The sequence below is a fragment of the Pseudorca crassidens genome, chromosome 13 (assembly GCF_039906515.1).
Source record: "Pseudorca crassidens isolate mPseCra1 chromosome 13, mPseCra1.hap1, whole genome shotgun sequence".
NCBI classification, from domain to species: Eukaryota; Metazoa; Chordata; class Mammalia; order Artiodactyla; family Delphinidae; genus Pseudorca; species Pseudorca crassidens.
Window position 1 is genome coordinate 75,620,454 of NC_090308.1, and position 21,630 is coordinate 75,642,083.

The 21,630-nt window shown below is 37.8% G+C and overlaps 1 pseudogene; it reads left to right on the plus strand.

Moving 5' to 3' along the window:
* Positions 1-9,075: 9,075 nt before the first annotated feature.
* Positions 9,076-17,313, plus strand: LOC137204812 (E3 ubiquitin-protein ligase RNF114-like; annotated as a pseudogene).
* The last annotated feature ends 4,317 nt before the right edge of the window (positions 17,314-21,630 follow it).

Here is a 21,630-nt window from a genome sequence, read left to right on the forward strand (position 1 = left end):
ACTCTTCAAATCCTTCAAGGTCATCAGAAACAAGGACAATCTGAGAAACTGGCACAGCCACGAGGAGCTAAGGAGACACGACGACTAAACGCAATGACTCAATGTAATGCGATATCCTGGATGGGATCCTGGAACAGGAAAAAGCACGTTAGTTTACAAAGGAAGGAAATTGGCATAAACCATGATTTAAGTGAATACTAATGTACCAATATTTGTTCATTGGTTGTGACAAATGCAGCATGTTAGTTACATTAGTTATGTATTAATATAAGATTTTAAGGATAGGAAAAACTCTCTGTACCATCTTTGCAATTTTTCTGTAAATCTAAAATTATCCTAAAATAAAACGTTTAGTTTTTAAAAAGTTTTTAAAATGTGAAACAAGCCAGACATAAAAGGATACATACCATATAGACCCATTTGTGTGAAAGTCGAGGAGACATTGTTCCAACCTCTAGTGATAGACAGTAAGCGTATTAGCAATTGCCTGGAGCCCAGGATGAAGGCTGGGGGCTTCCTGTATTGATCTGAAAGCATATTTGAGGGTGATAAAAACATTCTCTATTATTACTGTCACATCAGTGTGTGTGTGTGTGCATGTATGTATTTGTCAAAACTCATCAATATGCATTTTATTATATGTAAATTATACCTCAATAATTTTTTTTTAAAGAAAAGAATAATCCCTTTCTAAATATGGGTACCACAGTCATACTCCTGGGTGGAGAGAATCTATCGTGTGAAATTGAGAATGTATTTATTTATTACTGCACATGTCTTAGATTGTGATAAAAAGTAGCTGATGACTGATCTGCTTCATCTTCCTCCAAAAAAATGGGTTTTTTATGATTAGAGACTTTTTCTTTTGTGATTTAGCTTTGACCTTTTTATTATGTGGCTACTTCCTTTGTGGAAAATGACCCCCTCTGAGGGCCTGGAAAAATAATTCATATAATTCATTGTGCTATACAAAATTAAGATAATGGAAATAGCAGTTTATGTGGACAGAATATATGTTTCAAATAATATAAAGAGATTCATACATGCCATTTAATCTTGGTCTGAAACCCTTTCCAATTTAATAAGATGCCAAGAGAACTGTTAATAACGGAGGGCTGGATACCACAGTGAAGCGTGGGTGCTGACTTCTTAAACTAACAGGAAAAGAACAGCTTTTTAATTGGACTGGGTGATGTTTTGCTAAAGTCACCAGGAGAAAAATGATTATGTCTTGGCAACAAAATACTTCCTGACCATACCAATGATAAAGAATGAAATAGAAAAAAATTCCTTTCCTCTCTGGGGACTATTGAAAATCACATGTAGTCATTCCAGTTACATGTATTTACTGGTGTCCATGAGGTGCAGAGCAGTACACTAGACCTAAGGATATACTTTACTATCGTAGATCCCTCTAATGCCTGGTGGAAACCAAGTTGATGACAATCTCAAGCCAGAAAAGGTGTGTTTTCCACTTCCTTGCAGAGCCTACAAGTGATCTAGACTTCTGTGTGGGTTAGGATTTTTAAAGAATGAGGCAATATTTGCACTGAATAAAGGTCATATGTAGTTTTACTTGAAATATAAACAGATTTTCTTTTATCCTAAAAATATTCCAGCTCCAGAAACATCCTAATCAGAAAGCTGCTCATGTGAGTCAGATGTTGGAATTACCAAATGGCCAGTGTAGAATCTATAGGAATGCTACACAATAGAAGGAAAATGCCCTCTTCTTTTCTATCTCCCCTGTCATAATTACATAAATAAACAAAAAGATAAAATACTTTATTTTGATAATTAATACATATTTCCCTCTGATATACTGCACTTCAATAAAACTAATGTTCAGAATTTCATTGTCATGAAAATGTTTTCATAATAATTAAGGAGGTATTTGTGGATTCAAATCAAACTTTCCTCAGATATAAAAGGAAGATATTTAGTGGTCTTGCTTTAAAAATGGCAAATATATAGCCTTGAAATTAGTGCAAAGAAATCCTTTACTAGATAAAAACTCAATAAAATAAGAATGCAAATAGAACTATCATTCTTATAAACAGGAAATTTAATACCATGTTGCCTAATGGATTCTAGATTCAAATAAAGTGAATTAATTCAAAGTACATGTTTTTATTTAAATGATCTACCTAAGACTGAATACCAAGGTATTGGAGACTATTTTCAGTGGAATGGAATAGGAGGCTATTTTTTAAAAGTAAGTAGAGGACTTCCCTGGTGACGCAGTGGTTAAGAATCCGCCTGCCAATGCAGAGGACACGGGTTTGAGCCCTGGTCCGGGAAGATCCCACATCGCGCGGAGCAACTAAGCCTGTGCGCCACAACTACTGAGCCTGAGTGTCACAACTACTGAAGTCCACGTGCCTAGAGCCCGTGCTCCACAACAAGAGAAGCCACCACAATGAGAAGCCCGCGCACTGCAATGAAGAGTAGTCCCCGTTCACCTTCAACTAGAGAAAACTCGTGTGCAGCAATGAAGGCCCAATGCAGCCAAAAATAAACAAACAAATAAATAAATAAAAGTAAGTAGAACTTGTAAAATAAAGTTTACAAGTAGAACTTGTAAAATTGATAAGATTTTAATCAATATTGTATTGAAAGTTCATGCTTGGGTTGTCCCCTGATCTCTCAGTTCCAGTCACATAACAAGGATGGAGAAAGTTAATGAGGTAAGCATCTCAGTGTACCCAAAGTGTAAATGGAAGACAAAGTAGAAAGTCCTGCAAAAACTGTGGGCCTGCTGAGCTATGAGTCTGGAAATAGGGTCAGGGAGAAGAGAGTTTATGAAGTAAAAGACTAAAAGTGACCACATGAGGCAGGGAATGAGATGTACTCACTATTTGAAACCAGAGCTATGATGCAAATAGGAAGAGGCTGAAAAGAGCTGGGGCTGTTTTTTGCCTGGGTCTCAGGTGTCTGTAAAGGTGCATTCCAAGGGAGACATTAATTAATCTCCTTACAGCCAGAGCCTACATCAACTCTCCAGTATAACAAGAGGGTCTAGAATGAGATATAGGGGCCAGATGAAGGCAACAAAGAAATGCTAAACAGCAGATATAATAGGAAGTTCCAATGCTTATTAAAAGCTTATGTGTCCGGAACTGCCTTTAGTGACTTACACTTACTGCCTTATTTCATCCTAATATTCCTTATTGGGAGCCCATGCAGGACCCCACATTCCAGGTGCACCTTCCAAGAGAAACTCCAAAATGCCTTCAAAAAACAAGTACAAAGGAAGAGTGAACAATGTTTTATCACTCTAGATGGATTAAAACCTTAGATCAATTTGAAAATAACTTTTTTCATTTAGGATTTCTTCCTTTTCCCAAAACAAACAAAAAAGAAAATGAAGGAAAGAATATCTTTAAATATATATAAATAGAAATACAGGAATCAATGCAACAGCAGCTGTTAGATATAAAAGGAACTTATTAAAAAATCCTATAAAAAATAAATATGTTCAAAAACATTTTAAAGATAAGCTAAAATATATGTATAAATGTAAAGTGTACTCTTTGTAATACATATGTATACAATATATACATGTCACATGATATATACATATGGAATAAGGTATACTATAGTATATATAATATTATATAGTGTAACAATGTCATGTATTTTTTATATATTATGTGTATATAATATATATGCATAATAATGGCAGAAAAACTATTTTCAAATATATACTATATATGAATTCTCCAGAACTAAAACTTCAAGAATTTCAAACCCACACATCTTGGATACTTCATATTGAAACTAAAAGACATGAAAGCCAAGGAAAAATAATCTTAAAAGCTAGCATAGAGAAAACAGATTACCTAAAAATGAAGGACAAGTAGATGGACAATGGTATTTCATTTGCATTGCTATATTCCAGAACTTAGAATAAAATATTCTAAGTGCTGAGAGAAAATAACTATCACCTGTAATATATTCAGCTAAAGATATATTCAAGAATAAGAGCAGAGAGTAATAGTTGACCACCTAGAGATACATAAAACCAGAGAAAATGAATGGGATGTGGTTAAGAGCAGATATTCTCTAGCTGGATTGCTGGGTATGAATCTGGGTTCGGCTAATTATTAGCTATGTAAGCTCGGGCAATTTACTTAACATTTCTGATTCTGTATTTCTCATCTATAAAATGAGGATAATGTATGCTATGGTATTTTTATGAGGATTAAGTGAGTTAATATAGGCATAGCACTTAAAATACTGCATGGTACACAATTAATATGTTATATGGTATATATATGGTGAATGTGTGTATATATGAGGATGTGTATGTACAAACATGTATACATATGTATGTATATATGACAAACGTAACTATTAAATCTAAAAATTATGCTTTTTATGTTAAAAAGTAAAAAGCTCAAGGAAATGTTACATTATAGTGAAACAATGGAAAGCGTAGCAGTGCGCGATGGTGTTGCAAAGTGGCTATGAGCACAGAAAATGAAACCAGATGGCTGGATTCAAATCCTGGTTTCCATCTGACTGACTGTATAACCTTGAAGAATTCACTTAATCTCTTTCTCTCATTTTCTTCATGGTAATTATAATAGTTATGTAGACCTCACTGGGTTATTGTAAGATTATATACAGTTAATATGACATACATCTGGCATATATAACAATATAATTGTAGGTTATTTTATGTAGCATTTAAAATAAGTATGTTGGATCTACATCTATCACATGAATGAAAATCAAAGTCAGAATGTTAAATGAATGAAAGGCAAGCTGTAGAATAATAAATGAATGATTCTGCTGTTGAAAAAAATTTTTAATTTATTGTATATTGTTGCATTCATGTGAAGTAACACTACATAAACATGTAGGGACAAGGAAAGAAAGACATGAGATATGAAGGGGTAAAAGAAAGCTATAAAGGTTTATTTCTTAAAGATCTGAAACAAAACAACCTGTTTTATGTTTGTCTAATCTGAGTGGTGAATATTGGTTGTCCATTATATTTCTATAATTTCTGAATATTAAAATAACTTATCTTAAAATACATCAAATAAACAAAATGTTCTATATTTTTCTGTACTCTATGTAGTTTAAAAATACAGGTTGTTAGGGCTTCCCTGGTGCCGCAGTGGTTGAGAGTCCGCCTGCCGATACAGGGGACACGGGTTCGTGCCCCGGTCCGGGAGGATCCTACATACCGCGGAGCAGCTGGGCCCGTGAGCCATGGCCGCTGAGCCTGCGCGTCCGGAGCCTGTGCTCCGCGGTGGGAGAGGCCACAGCAGTGAGAGGCACGTGTACTGCAAAAAAAAAAAAAAAGGTTGTTACAACTCTTCTATAAAATAATCTGGGTCTGGCGTATTTTTCAGTAGTAGATCTTTAACTACTTGTGAATTTCATGTGTATTTCAATGTGTGTGAGTATAACTAAAATAAGATTTCTGAGTTACAGTGCTGTTACAAGGAGATCCAATAGATCTTAGTACAAGGATCTGAATTTGTCTTGTTATGATAATTTGTATATTCTTAATGTATAAATAAATATGTTCGGGAATCTTAGATTAATGTAAAACATTGAACCATGGCATATAGAAAAGAGGTTGGTCTATGGTACCTGCTCTATAAATGGTAGTTGTTATTTATTATTTTATATTTATTAGCATTATTATCATTGTTGTAGCTGATGTTAACTCCTTTTTACATTTGATTACCAGAAAATAAATTTCAGATACTAATTTGATATACCATAATGCAAAAAGAATGCATAAAATAGAAGTTGGGAAGAGTAGCTAGTTTCTGTGGGAGTTTAGATCTTGTAAACTGCCATTCTGACGTTTTACAGAATGTAAGTTTAGTCCTTGTGCCTGAATTGAGCCAGCAAATCAGTTTTCTGAGGTGGCGGGGCCTCGTACTACACTCCTGAACTTGACAGAATCACTAAGCTAATGGAGAGCAATGAAAGAGGGATGGAGAGTAAGTTTCAGGTAAAATCCTAACTTCACTTCCGACCTCCCATGAAATTTACAAAACTCCTGTAGCTTACCTTCTATAATGTCAGATTTCTCCAAACTTTTGGTATAATCAAATTTACTTAATAAGTTGCTTTTAAAATATTTAGAAAAATATCAGTCGGTCAGAATAATTGTAGAATACCAGTATGAAACAATAAAAATCTTGATCATAAAGGTTTTTTTTCTAATTTAATTTTTTAAAACATCTTTATTGGGGTATAATTGCTTTACAATGGTGTGTTAGTTTCTGCTTTATAACAAAGTGAATCAGTTATACATATGTTCCCATATCTCTTCCCTCTTGCGTCTCCCTCCCTCCCACCCTCCCTATCCCACCCCTCCAGGCGGTCACAAAGCACCGAGCTGATCTCCCTGTGCTATGCGGCTGCTTCCCACTAGCTATCTACCTTACCTTTGGTAGTGTATATATGTCCATGCCTCTCTCTCGCTTTGTCACAGCTCACGCTTCCCCCTCCCCATATCCTCAAGATCGTTCTCTAGTAGGTCTGTGTCTTTATTCCTGTTTTACCCCTAGGTTCTTCATGACATTATTTTTTCTTAAATTCCATATATATGTGTTAGCATACGGTATTGGTTTTCTCTTTCTGACTTACTTCACCCTGTATGACACACTCTAGGTCTATCCACCTCATTACAAATAGCTCAATGTCGTTTCTTTTTATGGCTGAGTAATATTCCATTGTATATATGTGACACATCTTCTTTAAACATTCATCTGTTGATGGACACTTAGGTTGCTTCCATGTCCTGGCTATCGTAAATAGAGCTGCAATGAACATTGTCCTGGCTATTGTAAATAGAGCTGCAATGACCACTGTGGTACATGACGCTTTTTGAATTATGGTTTTCTCAGGGTATATGCCCAGTAGTGGGATTGCTGGGTCATATGGTAGTTCTATTTGTAGTTTTTTAAGGAACCTCCATACTGTTCTCCATAGTGGCTGTACCAATTCACATTCCCACCAGCAGTGCAAGAGTGTTCCCTTTTCTCCATACCCTCTCCAGCATTTATTGTTTCTAGATTTTTTGATGATGGCCATTCTGACTGGTGTGAGATGATACCTCATTGTAGTTTTGATTTGCATTTCTCTAATGATTAATGATGTTGAGCATTCCTTCATGTGTTTGTTGGCAGTCTGTATATCTTCTTTGGAGAAATGTCTATTTAGGTCTTCTGACCATTTTTGGATTGGGTTGTTTGTTTTTTTGTTATTGAGCTGCATGAGCTGCTTGTACATTTTGGAGATTAATCCTTTGTCAGTTGCTTCATTTGCAAATATTTTCTCCCATTCTGAGGGTAGTCTTTTCATCTTGTTTATGGTTTCCTTTGCTGTGCAAAAGCTTTGAAGTTTCATTAGGTCCCATTTGTTTATTTTTGTTTTTATTTCCATTTCTCTAGGAGGTGGGTGAAAAAGAATCTTGCTGTGATTTATGTCATAGAGTGTTCTGCCTATGTTTTCCTCTAAGAGTTTTGTAGTTTCTGGCCTTACATTTAGGTCTTTAATCCATTTTGAGCTTATTTTTGTGTATGGGGTTAGCGAGTGATCTAATCTCATACTTTTACATGTAGCTGTCCAGTATTCCCAGCACCACTTATTGAAGAGGCTGTCCTTTCTCCACTGTACATTCCTGCCTCCTTTATCAAAGATAAGGTGACCATATGTGTGTGGGTTTATCTCTGGGCTTTCTATCCTGTTCCATTGATCTATCTTTTTTTGTTCCAGTACCATACTGTCTTGATTACTGTAGCTTTGTAATATAGTCTGATGTCAGGGAGCCTGATTCCTCCAGCTCCATTTTTCGTTCTCAAGATTGGTTTGGCTATTCGGGGTCTTTTGTGTTTCCATACAAACTGACATTTTTTGTTGTAGTTCTGTGAAAAATGCCAGTGGTAGTTTGATAGGGATTGCATTGAATCTGTAGATTGCTTTGGGTAGTAGAGTCACTTTCACAATGTTGATTCTTCCAATCCAAGAACATGGTATATCTCTCCATCTGTTGGTATCATCTTTAATTTCTTTCACCAATATCTTATAATTTTCTGCATACAGGTCTTTTGTCTCCTTAGGTAGGTTTATTCCTAGATATTTTACTCCTTTTGTTGCAGTGGTAAATGGGAGTGTTTTCTTAATTTCACTTTCAGATTTTTCATCATTAGTGTATAGGAATGCAAGAGATTTCTGTGCATTAATTTTGTATCCTGCTACTTGACTAAATTCATTGATTAGCTCTAGTAGTTTTCTGGTGGCATCTTTAGGATTCTCTATGTATAGTATCATGTCATCTGCAAACAGTGACAGCTTTACTTCTTCGTTTCTGATTTGGATTCCTTTTATTTCCTTTTCTTCTCTGATTGCTGTGGCTAAAACTTCCAAAACTATGTTGAATAAGAGTCGTGAGAGTTGGCAACCTTGTCTTGTTCCTGATCTTAGTGGAAATACTTTCAGTTTTTCACCATTGAGGATGATGTTGGCTGTGGGTTTGTCATATATGGCCTTTATTATGTTGAGGAAAGTTCCCTCTATGCCTGCTTTCTGCAGGGTTTTTATCATAAACGGGTGTTGAATTTTGTCGAAAGTTTTCTCTGCATCTATTGAGAGGATCATATGGTTTTTCTCCTTCAATTTGTTAATATGGTGTATCACATTGATTGATTTGCGTATATTGAAGAATCCTTGCATTCCTGGGATAAACCCCACTTGATCATGGTGTATGATCCTTTTAATGTGCTGTTGCATTCTGTTTGCTAGTATTTTGTTGAGGATTTTTGCATCTGTGTTCATCAGTGATATTGGCCTGTACTTTTCTGACTTTGTGACATCCTTGTCTGGTTTTGGTATCAAGGTGATGGTGGCCTCGTAGAAGGAATTTGGGAGTGTTCCTCCCTCTGCTATATTTTGGAAGAGTTTGAGAAGGATAGGTGTTAGCTGTTCTCTAAATGTTTGATAGAAATCGCCTGTGAAGCCATCTGGTCCTGGGCTTTTGTTTGTTGGAAGATTTTTAATCACAGTTTCAATTTCAGTGCTTGTGATTGGTCTGTTCATATTTTCTATTTCTTCCTGATTCAGTCTTGGCAGGTTGGGCATTTCTAAGAATTTGTCCATTTCTTCCAGGTTGTCCATTTTATTGGCATAGAGTTGCTTGTAGTAATCTCTCATGATCTTTTGTATTTCTGCAGTGTCAGTTGTTACTTCTCCTGATCATAAAGTTTTAACATCATACTCTTTCTGTTTATGTAGTCATTCAAAATAAATTTACTTACAGTTAAATTTCATTCTGTACCTACCACATCTAAGGCACCATGCTGGGTACAGCGACCATGAAGCTGAGTAAAACAGAGGCGATCAGAGGGTACAGATGTGTAAACTAATAATCACAAGCTGTGATGTTAGTAGCAGCAATGGACGTGCACAGGAGGAAAAGCAACTTGAAAATGCTAAAAGCCAAAGCTAGAGATAAGCTAAAAAGATCCTGAACCATGCTTACATGATGGTTCATGCTTTAGTAAAAAGATAAGAATGAATTCTAATTAGTCTTTCAACTGCTGGATTTTAAGTGTGTGCTTCCAAACCGCAAAAGTGTGCTAAAAGCAGTTTCTCTCTTCATTAAATTAAGTACCTTCTCTATTATTCTTTAAACTACCAAATTTATTTTAATAAAGCTTTTCTTCTTAGATAACAATAAAGGTAAATGAGGAATGTGAGTTAATGGAAAAGTACAGCCTTTCTCATATTAATCACTTTCAGCGATTAATGTGCTGAGTGTAGAGAGCCTCACATGCCTCTGAACTCAAGTCCAGTATTCTCCCCGAAATACGCAAGACCAGAGTGTAAGGTTTTAGTCATTTCTGAAACCATTCAATTAACTTCTATAAAGCTATTACAACATTTTTTGTTTTATGTAAGAATTTCTGAGAGAAACTGGAATGATAAAATAAAATTTAAAGTTTATTATAATTCTAAGACTAATATATACACTTAGTAACAAAATGGTCTGGGTTTTAAGCCTTGAATTTCCATTATTGTCACAGATGATAAAATAGGAACCCTCTTATCTCAAAGTTTTAACTCTTGAGTATCACCTGTTTCCTCACTTAGTAAAATTTAGCAAAAATAGTTGCATACAAACACCCAGGCTTTTACTTGACTCCTAAAAGTTAAAAGGTCATATACCAAGTTCTGGTTTCTGGTAATGGTAGAGTGGCTTACTATACTACTAATGCTAATAAACTCTGAACAAAATATTTAAAAGGAACTGGTTAAGGAACTTAATGTTCGCAGGAGCTAGAGAGCATATGACCCTTGAAGGATCCATATTGATTTTCCCTTGGGGCACTCCCCAGTCCCCACAGCAAGCCAAAGATAATACTCAAGTACAAAGTCATAACTTATTGGATTTCAGGACTGTCTCCAAGCCTGGAAAACTAGGAAGGCAGTATCTCAGAAGGCAGGGCCACAGAGAGAAAACCCAAAAAATGTTTTTTCAAACTCTCCACCCATCCTTGATGGACTTATGGGCTGGGAGGCTCCAGGGAGCCCAGAGGGAAAACAATAACTAGAACTGAAAGTCTTGAACAAGGATATTAACAGCTTCCTAGTGAAAGAAAGACTGAGTTTGAAGTTGAATCCCTCCAAGTTAAAGAGGTTTAGTAAACACTCCAGATTTTTCATTAATGCTGCAGGTGGGTTCCAGCCCCGGACTAAGGGATTCAGGCATGAAGTCAAACCTACTATCAGATATTGTGGAAGGATCCTGGGAAGAGGAGAGAGAAATGAATGCTGAGAAATAGAGTTTTCCAGTTGTTTCCTAAAACATCAGAAATGGTTTCTGAAAACAGTAATCCGTGATTTCTAGTTCAAACTAAGGGAAAATTCTAGAATGAATTATTAAATACTTCAGGTGGATTGCATACTGTACAGGGAACTCAGTTTACACTCCCACAGACTCTCACACGGTATCATTGTAAGTCCAAATGTATACCTTTTTTATGGTAAATTTGGAAATATCTGGAAATTGTAAAAAAGTAGAGGATCATAGAACATTTCCTACACTAACTAAATTAGAACATTTCCTACACTAACTAAATTGTGCACCGATATGTGTAAAACATATCTCACTGAAATTTTTTGCAGTAGTAAAATATTGTAAAGAATCTAAAAATCGTCAATAAATATATCTATCAGAATGCTTGTCAGAAACAGATCGCCCATTCAATTTGATGAAGGAACAATTTAAATATGTGTTGGCAAGGTGTTGGCAAGGCATAGGGGAAATGGCGCTAGAAACAACAGGCACAGTTATCATCTCTGTGCCTAAAGAGGAAAGAGATAGAGGGTCCCCAGAAGACAAGAAGAGAGGGCCACCTTCACAGGAGCTAGGACCTTTGGTCAAGGGAGGTAGCCAGTGCAAGAAAAACCTTAAGAGAGGGAAGGGTGACTCTTCCCCTTCTCTCCAATGTGTTGCTGGTGCTTTCTTGTGGTTCAACCAAACTGAAAGTCAAAGGGTAAGGGAGTCTGTTGATGTGGTCCATGCATGCCAGCCTCCCAGGACACAGAAGAAGGTGAAAAAGGGTGGCAAATAAATCTGGAAAAGCAAATAGAAGTTATCTACACTTGATGTAAATTACAATGTAACTTGAATTATTCCATTAAAATAAATCAGTGTATTTAGAGTAAAAAAGGCCATTAGCTGAAGAGGATGAAAGCGTTGGGTAGTTAGGTGGGTGCATTCATAAACAGGAGACGTACGATAGATGGATGGTATAAACATATATGCGTTCTATCTATATCCAAACTCACAGATACAGGGTATAACTATTCCTCTATCTGTATATATGAATATGAATATAACATGAAATATGTTTGAGAATATATATGCCAAACTTTTAACTGTGTTACTTCTAGGGAGTTGTGTATGGGCACTGGAGACAATGAAAGTCTTTTATGTTTTATAGTTGTGTGACTTTAAATTTTATCATGAGAACCCCTTACTTTTATCATTATTTTTTAAACACATAGTTAAAAGAAGATAACCTAGGACATGAGGAGAAAAAATAAGAAAGCCATGATCACTAGGATCATGCAAAATTTCAGTAAGAAAATATTCTATTATCTAATTTAACTTTTATACGGGCTTACTAATCTTGCAAATGAGAGAAATGGGGTAGAAAAATATTTCACATTTTCTCAGGTTATCACTGAGGACAAGCTGAAGAAATGTGTTTGAGTTGATCATACACCTAGGAATGTTTGAATCCCAAACCTGAGTGACATCTTTGATGCTGTGCTCTGTCTTCTGCCCTGTTTCAATGACTTTTATATCAATGACATATCAAGTTATTAAATGACATGGTGGCTCAGACACTGTACTGAGCAAGATATGTGATCTAGTGACTGAATGAAGAGCTAAAAATGTCCTGACAAACAGAACAACAGACCAATAAAATAATGTATCATCTGATGTAAATGTAAGGTCCCAAACTTGAAAGAAAACAAAATTACTCATATATATCCAGGATCCAGTAAAGATGGCTTAGTAGCAGCATGTGTTGAACTTGAATCAGTTCAGTAAGTGTCAACAGTATGATATGGCTCATTGCAAAACTCAATGATTGACATCACCTTCCTAAAATAATAGTGGCCAGGAGGCTAATCAGATTATACTAAGAATTTTAAAGTAAGTGGAGTACGCTCAAAGAAGAACACTAATGCTGATAGCAGAGTTTTAAAATCATACCTTACGAACCCTGGTTAGAAGACTCGTCTTTATGTTACCCTGAATAGACCACCTGATGAAGAGCACAGTAGCTGGATCTGATGTAGAAGGCTTGAGTCTTTTTATGTGGCCCTACAGTTAAGGCCAATGAGTCATGGATGCACAGGGAGAGACTCCCCAACTCAATACAAGGTAGACACATCTGACAGAATATTCTGACCAGAATGGACTGCCTTAGAAGTAATGAGCTTTTGGAAAATAATTTATAAATGAGACTCAAGCAACTGACACCCGTCAGATGCCTTCAACCCTAGGATTCTGTGGTCCCATATACTTCCCATTTTTTCATAGTCGAAAATATGACTTCCTCTGGTCTCCAAGTCAGCACATTGATGTTAAGTTTATATTATTCTGGTTTTTATCTTCACCATATGATGAGCACCTCAGATGTAAGGGAAATTTATAATAAAAGGACCAGTTTACTGGGCTGTTGAATTCCTGTTAACCTGCAGGTAAAATCACTTCCAGTTTTCAAAGTTCCTCCTCAACTCTCCCTTCTATACATACCTAATTTTCTATCTGTAAATATCCCTGCTTGTTTTTTATGCAACTTTTATCTTTTTCTCCTCTGGTGTCTCACTTTAAAGCCTTATGTTTCTGGTACTACTTACCTCCTCTGATTTGCCAAGTTTTACTTCTGAACTTCTCTTTGACTAAGCTGTGATTGACACTCCACTCTGGGACATTTCCCCTCTCATTAGCAATGCCATCTATTCTCTTTTCATTATAGATCACCTGAGAGAATATGTAGTTCAATCTTTTCAACTTTTAAATCTCTTCTTTTATTACTATCTTTAAGTTTTATTCATTTATTCCCCTTTAAAAAACATTTTTCTATATGATCTGTGCACTTGTTATCATTTTACCAAAAATGTGTTTTAATTATGAAGTATTATTTTTCAATGTAAAATATTTTATTGTATCTGAGACATACGGCTAGTTTATGTCCCCAACCATGCTTTTTCTGTATGTTTTTCACTACTACCAAGCTGTCTTTCCATGGAGAAGAGATATTCAACTCACTGATATTTAACAACTATTAGAAAAGATACACTGCAAAACTCTATAGCTTTGCTCTAATAATTCAAGCATAATCATTCAAGGAAAGATGGTACAATCCAGTGGAAAACAATCTTACTCTTGGCCAGTCGAACATATGGAGATTCCAGAAGAATGTACAATGATTCATATATTTGTTCGACTCATATGCTTCAAGCCATAAGGCGTTTGTGGGATGGGTGTTGCATGGGGCGTCCAAAGTGACTTTTCAAGTTTAAATAATTTGTTCTGATCTCCTGAGCAGACTTAGGGTCAACATTTTAGACTCTCAGGATACATCCCTGTGGGCAATAAGGAAAACGTTTCCTTTTTTTAAGGATTCCTTTCTCCGGGACACCAAAGACTTATGAACTCTGGTTGTTCTAGATATAGAGGTTGTCAGTAGTTTGATTCAACACCAAAACAACATTTACTTCTTGACACACCTCCTTAATAGATGCAGAAAGAATCATTCTCCCAATGTTGCTTTGAAATATTAAATGAGTTGAGTATCTTCAGTATGTGCTTGGGCCTCAGAAAGACAGAAAGGGAGGTGAGAAAGGAAACAAAATAGGTTTGACATAGCAATAATACATATGATTTTCTACAGTCCTCAAATGAAATATCTGGAGAGCAGTTTGATACATGCACTTGATATTCCACTAAAATCAAACCTTGAACATATAATGAGATTACCTTGAAAATAAATGTTAGAAATTTTAACAGATAAAATGCATCAAAATAAAGATTCTAACATCTAATAGAGTAAGGCTGGGAGACATACTTGGCTGTGATGGTGGAGACCAGATGATGAGGAAAGATTATGGCCATGAAGGGACTCACCTCAGTGCTCAGATGTTGGTGGGCTAGTGAGCAACCTCAAAAGATGCCCTTTTCCTTCTTGCCTCTGAATTTTTCTTTCTTGAAAGTAGTTATCATAGTGTATTTACCAGCAAGTTAAGATTTACTTTCAAAGTTATTGGAAAGGTGGCATTTCTACTTCAGAAAAATAACAAAAACACTACAAACCAAAACTCTACCTCAGCTTGTTTGTAAGCTTTCATGCTATATCATTTTTGTTTGTTTAGAGTTGCTTGTGATCATTATCCAACAGAGAACTTTACAGCATATTAGTTTTTTTTTGTTTGTTTTTTAACCATCTTTATTGGAGTATAATTGCTTTACAATGGTGTGTTAGTTTCTGCTTTATAACAAAGTGAATCAGCTATACATATATCCCCATATCTCTTCCCTCTTGCGTCTCCCTCCCTCCCACCCTCCCTATCCCACCCCTCTAGGTGGTCACAAAGCACCGAGCTGATCTCCCTGTGCTATGCAGCTGCTTCCCACTAACTATTTTACGTTTGTAGTGTATATATGTCCATGCCACTCTCTCACTTTGTCACAGCTTACCCTTCCCCCTCCCCATATCCTCAAGTCCATTCTCTAGTAAGTCTGTGTCCTTATTCCTGTCTTATTCCTAGGTTGTTCATGACTTTTTTTTTTCTTAATGGAAGTTTTGCTGAGTATGGACCTACAAATAAAGCCCAGTGAAGACTTGATAATAAAATGAATATGCATAATGTCTGGCATTTTTCACAGAACTAAAACAAGAAAATTTTTTAATTTGTATGGAAACACAAAAAAACCCAGAAAAACTAAAACAGTCTTGAGAAAGAAAAACGGAACTGGAGGAATCAGATTCCCTGACTTCAGACTATACTACAAAGCTACAGTAATCAAAACAGTATGGTACTGGCACAAAAACAGACATGTAGATCAATGAAACAGGATAGAAAGCTCTGAAATAAACTCACTCACATATGGTCAATTAATCTATGACAAAGGAGGTAAGACTATACAATGGAGGAAAGACAGTCTCTTCAATAAGTGTTGCTGGGAAAACTGGACAGCTACATGTAAAAGAATAACATTAGAACATTCTCTAACTACATATAGAAAAATAAACCCAAAATGGATTAAAGACCTAAATGTAAGAGCAGATACTATAAAAGTCCTAGAGGAAAACATAGGCAGAACACTCTTTGACATACATTGCAGCAATATTTTTTTAGATCTGTCTCCTAGAGTAATGGAAATAAAAACAAAAATAAACAAATGGGGCCTAATTAAAGTTAAAAGCTTTTGTACAGCAAAGGAAACAATAAACAAAAAGAAGAGACAACCTAGGGACTGGGAGAAAATACTTGCAAATGATGTTACCAACAAGGGATTAATTTTCAAAATATACAAACAGCTCATACAGCTTAATACAAACAAACAAACAAAAAAACCCAATCAAAAAAATGGGGAGAAAACCTAAATAGGCTTTTCTGCAAAGATGACATGCAGATGGCCAAACAGGCACATGAAAAGATGTTCAATATTGGTAATTATTGGAGAAATGCAAATCTAAACTACAATGAGGTATCACCTCACACCAGTCAGAATGGCCAACATCAAAAAGTCTACAAACAATAAATGCTGTGGAGAAAAAGGAACCCTCCCTCCTACATGGTTGGTGGGAATGTAAATTGGTACAGCCACTATGGAGAACAGTATGGCTGTTCCTTAAAAAAAATAAAAATAGAGCTACCATATGATCCTGCAATCCCACTCCTGGGCATATATTCCGAGAAAACTCTAATTCAAAAAGATACATGCCGGCCCTGGAAGGCAGAAGTGGAGCCAGTGGGTAGAAGGGACAGGGAGGCCGACTTTCCTTGCATCCCTGTAAGGACAGCTTGTTCAGCGGCGAAACCATCCCACTGGCTGCAAGAATTAGAGGTTCTGCGAGGAGTACCTCCGGCCATGCCTGCAGGTGCCAACCCCCCTGTGCCCACGGTGCCGCCTGCCCTTCGACCCCAAGAAAGTGGACAAGGCCGCCCACGTGGAGAAGCAGCTTTCATCCTACAAGGCACCCTGCAGGGCTGCAGTAAGAAGGTGACGCTGGCCAAGATGAGGGTGCACGTTGCCTCCTGCCTGAAGGTCCAGGAGCAGATGGCTAACTGTCCCAAGCTCGTCCCTGTGGTGCGCACATCCCAGCCCATCCCTAGCGCCGTCCCCAACAGGTCCACCTTCGCCTGCCCTTACTGTGGCGCCCGCAGCCTGGACCAGCAGAAGCTGGTAAAGCACTGCATGGACAAGCACTACAGCGACCCCCAGCCGCGGGGTGTGTTCCATCTGCTCGGCCATGGCCTGGGGCGACCCAAGCTACCAGAGCGCCAACTTCCTGCAGCACCTGCTCCCCCGGCGCAAGTTCTCCTACGACACCTTCGTGGACTACAGCATCGACGAGGAGGCTGCCTTCCAGGCCTCCCTGGCCCTGTCTCTCTCCGAGAACTGAAGGCGCGGCCACTGGCCCAGGCCTCCTGCCTCAAGGGACAGGCCCCGCCAGCTCCTGCGGCCCAGGCCTGCCTGCGAAGGCACCTTGAGGGCCAGGTGGAGCCTCACTGCTGCAGGAGGAGAGGCCACGTCCCCATCATCACCGGCTCTTCGGTGCTTCGGGCTGAGCAGGTGGCTTCGGGGGCCCAGCCACTGGGACGGAGTGTGGCCACTGTCTGTGTCTCAAAGCTATGATGTCCTCCCTGCAGAGAGGACCCTTCAGGCCCTGCCATGTCCACAGGCCCCGGCACTGAGCAGGGAAGTGCGGAGGGGGCCCCGGCCCAGCACCTGGCAATGCTTCCCCCTCGCGTGCTCGGTACTGGCTTTTGTGATACGTAAAGTTTCCACACTCTTCTATGTTATCCGATATGATGACCTTTTCACATTTTCTAGAGCAAAGACAGAGCAGTTACCCTTCATATTGCAATATCTGTGTTTGACTAGGAATAATAGTATTTTTATGGAACATTTACAAAATTATATATTTTTAAAAAACAAACAATAAAAAATGAACCATTGTGGGATTGGTAGGGGGAGGAGAGGAGAGACAGGGCAATCGCTGTGTGCAGGGACTGAGGTTGCCACGTCCCCAGGTCACCTCGCGGTTCCCCAGGGTCACTGTGATAATAACGGGAAGAAATCCCAACGCCCGGCTACTTGCAGTGGCTCTGTGTCTGCTCCTGGCCTCCCGCCTGGGTCTTGGCCTCGGCCCTGCTGTCACTGTTCCAAAGCTGACCACCTCTCACCCCCGGCAGGGCCGCCCCCAGCAATGGCAGAGCACAGGGGCCGGGGCAGTGACCAGGCAGTTCAGAAGATGCTCATCGGCACCCTCGTTTGGTTCATGGCATAAATTATTGCTGTCTTTAAAAACAATTTAAATAAAATGTCTCAAAGCATAAAAAAAAAAAAATACATGCACCCCAATATTCATTGCAGCACTATTTACAATAGCCAAGACATGGAAGCAACTTAAATGGCCATCTACAGATGAATGGATAAAGAAGATGTGAGATATATATATATATATATATATATATATATATATATATATATATATACACACACACAATGGAATATTACTCAGCAATAAAAAAGATGAAATCATGCCATTTGCAGCAACGTGGATGGATCTAGAGATTATCATACTAAGTGAAGTAAGTCAGAGAAAGACAAATATAAGATACCACTTATACATGGAATCTTAAAAACTGATAAAAATGAACTTATTTACAAAACAGAAATAGACTCACAGACATAGGAAACCAACTTATGGTTACCAGAGGGGAAAAGGTGAGAGGGATAAATTAAGAGTTTGGGGTTAACATATACATACTACTATGTATAAAATAGAAAAACAACCTACTGTATAGCACAGACAACTATACTCAATGTCTTGTAATAACCTATAATGAAAAGAATCTGAAAAAGAATATGTGTGTGCGTGTGTGTGTGTGTGTGTGTGTGTGTGTAACTGAATCACTTTGCTGTACACCTGAAGCTAGCACAACATTGTAAATTAACTATACTCCAATAAAAAATGGATAAGAAGTGAATATGCATAATGTCTTTATGTTCTCCAAAGTCTTTCTCTCTGCATGCTTTTTTAACTAAACAAGCATTAAAAGGAGTTTTCCCAGGAAAGTTAATTAAACAGAGACCATGATTTCAGTATTTAGAAATTCTTTGATAATTTAAAATATTAGAAAGTTAGTTATGTTAAAAGCAATACTTTTATTCATAAATTATTCTAAGTAGAACCAAGTAGGAGGAAGTATTTCCCAACACATGCTGAGAAGTTAACATCTGGAGGGAAGACTTCTAAATTTGAAATTACATCTACACATATTATGCCCTTGATCACAAACATTCAGGAGCTTCTCAGGATAAAGTTCACATTTTGGTGAATGATTTTATAGTCTTAATTGCCACTACTTTCTTGTATCCCATTTATCTCCCAACAGATTGCTGCTGCAATTACTACACGCTTTCCTATCAGGTTTTTGCACATTCCTGCTTTGGACATTACTAATAGATGTTTCCCTGTCTGGATTATCTTCACTTCCTGCTGCCAGCCTCAGTTTAGAACTTTCCTACAAATCTCAGTTCAAATCACATTTCCTGCGTGAAGCCTTCCTAGATCCTGGGTAAGCATATGTGATATCTACTTTTTGGAATCAGGACGTTTATAGCCTATATCACTGATTTTACCTTATAAACATATTATTTTTAGCCTGTCTTGAATTTCTGACTTTACTTTTTCTTATTTTGTATCGTATCTTCCAAGCAAAGCCGTGTGTTCCACAGGGTTCCACATAACTTACGGCTCTACATAATTTAGTCTTTTATGAAACCCTGGAGGAGCCATCACAGTATTATTATGTAGGAGATGTTTAATAAATATCAACATTAAGCCAATGAATGGATTTCTCTGAGAGAAAAAAATACATAGTATTGTCAGGTTTTATAGGAATAAATTTAAATATACACTATAGTATTATAAAAATACACAAAGACCACCCAAATGAGAACAGAGGTTATTTATGCAGATTTGCTTTAGCAAAGTCACTATTACTTCATTTGGCAGAGATTCAAAGGCAGGCAGGTAACAGAATTGAAAAGTTGTGTAGTGGAAAAAATGAGAGAAGTTTTTAGAAATGCTTTTATTGGAGGTTGCTGGCAAGGGAAGTTGAAGGTGGGCTAACTAGAAAGGAGGAATCCTATTTGGCTTTCTCTGGCTAGTTCTGAATTGGAAGTGGGGGAGAAGGATTACAAAAATTGGGGGAGCTAACAATTGTTGACCAAGTTCTAACCCTTTGGAGCCAATTGCTACAGAGCTTGTGGTTTGGCTTCCATGGCTGGTTGCTGCACAGGTTGTGGGTCGGAATTTTATTGTTATATGTGGTTGATATATTTAGTCTCAGTAAAATAATAGCTAACATGTTTATAGTACATTATCATGTCCCTAGCATTGTACAAACCCTCTTTCATTTGGTCCTTATGACAGCTCTGTAGGCCCAAGAAATATAAACACTCAAATTTTACCAAAAAGAAGACTGAGGCTTGGAGAAGCAAACCATCTTGCCCAATGTATCCAATCTAGTAAAAGGAAGTGCTTCCATTTGGACTCACATATTCTGAATCTAAATTCAGATTTAAGAGGAAATAATTGTAAATACGTATGGATCCGACCAGGCTGGTACAAATGAGAGGAATAAAAACCCAGGGAAATTCCATAAAATTGCTGAAAGTTAGGAGGATAGTATCTTGAAAATCTAAAGGATATCTGGAGAAAATGAAGCGTCATTCAGAACATAAGTGGAATTCTGAGAATATTTGGAAGGAGGAGACTAAGTGATAGCTAAAGATTAAATATTTCTAACAGGGGTGAATAGAAGGGAAGGAAGCATCAGCTTTTCCATTTGGAATTTCAGTTCGTTTCTGTCAACGTGGATGTACCATCTACAGTGGGCAACTCTGTGCCCTCTGGGTGTTTGCAGTATAATAGGAGGGAGACACTTGGAAAAGGGGTGTTTCAGCGCACTCTTCCAACTTGATGTAAGAAGTGTGTTAGAATTTTAGGAATATGCAGAGAGAAGAAAGGGGAAAGGCAGGGGCTTACTATTTATCAAAGTGCTGTTTACCAAAGTCCAGTTAGCAGAAATAGTGCCCGAAGTAGGAAGAGTTGCAGAGAGGCAGCAAAATGATTTACTTACTAGCTGATCCTGCTGCTAGTAATTACTGCCTTAAGGCTGGACAGGAAATGAGAGAGATATAAATGCTTGTGGAAATAACAAGTGGGCGGGCTTCCATGGTGGCGCAGTGGTTGAGAGTCCGCCTGCCGATGCAGGGGACGCGGGTTCGTGCCCCGGTCCAGGAAGATCCCACATGCCGCGGAGCGGCTGGGCCCGTGAGCTATAGACGCTGAGCCTGCGCGTCCGGAGCCTGTGCTCCGCAATGGGAGAGGCCACAACGGTGAGAGGCTCGCGTACCGCAAAAAAAAAAAATAAATAATAAAAGAACAAGTGGGCTTTTACACCAGCCTGGCTGGGGACGCAAGGAGCAAGCACATTCATTTTAGGATTAATCAAAATTATAGTCGCTTTGCTTCCTTGCATCGTGGGTCAGCTGCCACCTCCTTTACGAGATGTCCCCTAATTACTCCCTCCCTCTCTACCTCCACAAGATGTATGCATGTTTTTCTTAGAATTTGACTGTAACTATTTACCAATACAGGCAAGTATAATGATAACGATGGTGTCATTACCATCAACGCCATATTCATTCCTGCTCTAATACGTCCTTTTCATCTTCTTATCAAATAACAAGCCTGTCACACTTCAAAATTTGGTCATTACTATAATTTATGGAAATAACAAAAGCCAGGCAGCTTTTTATACATGCTAATT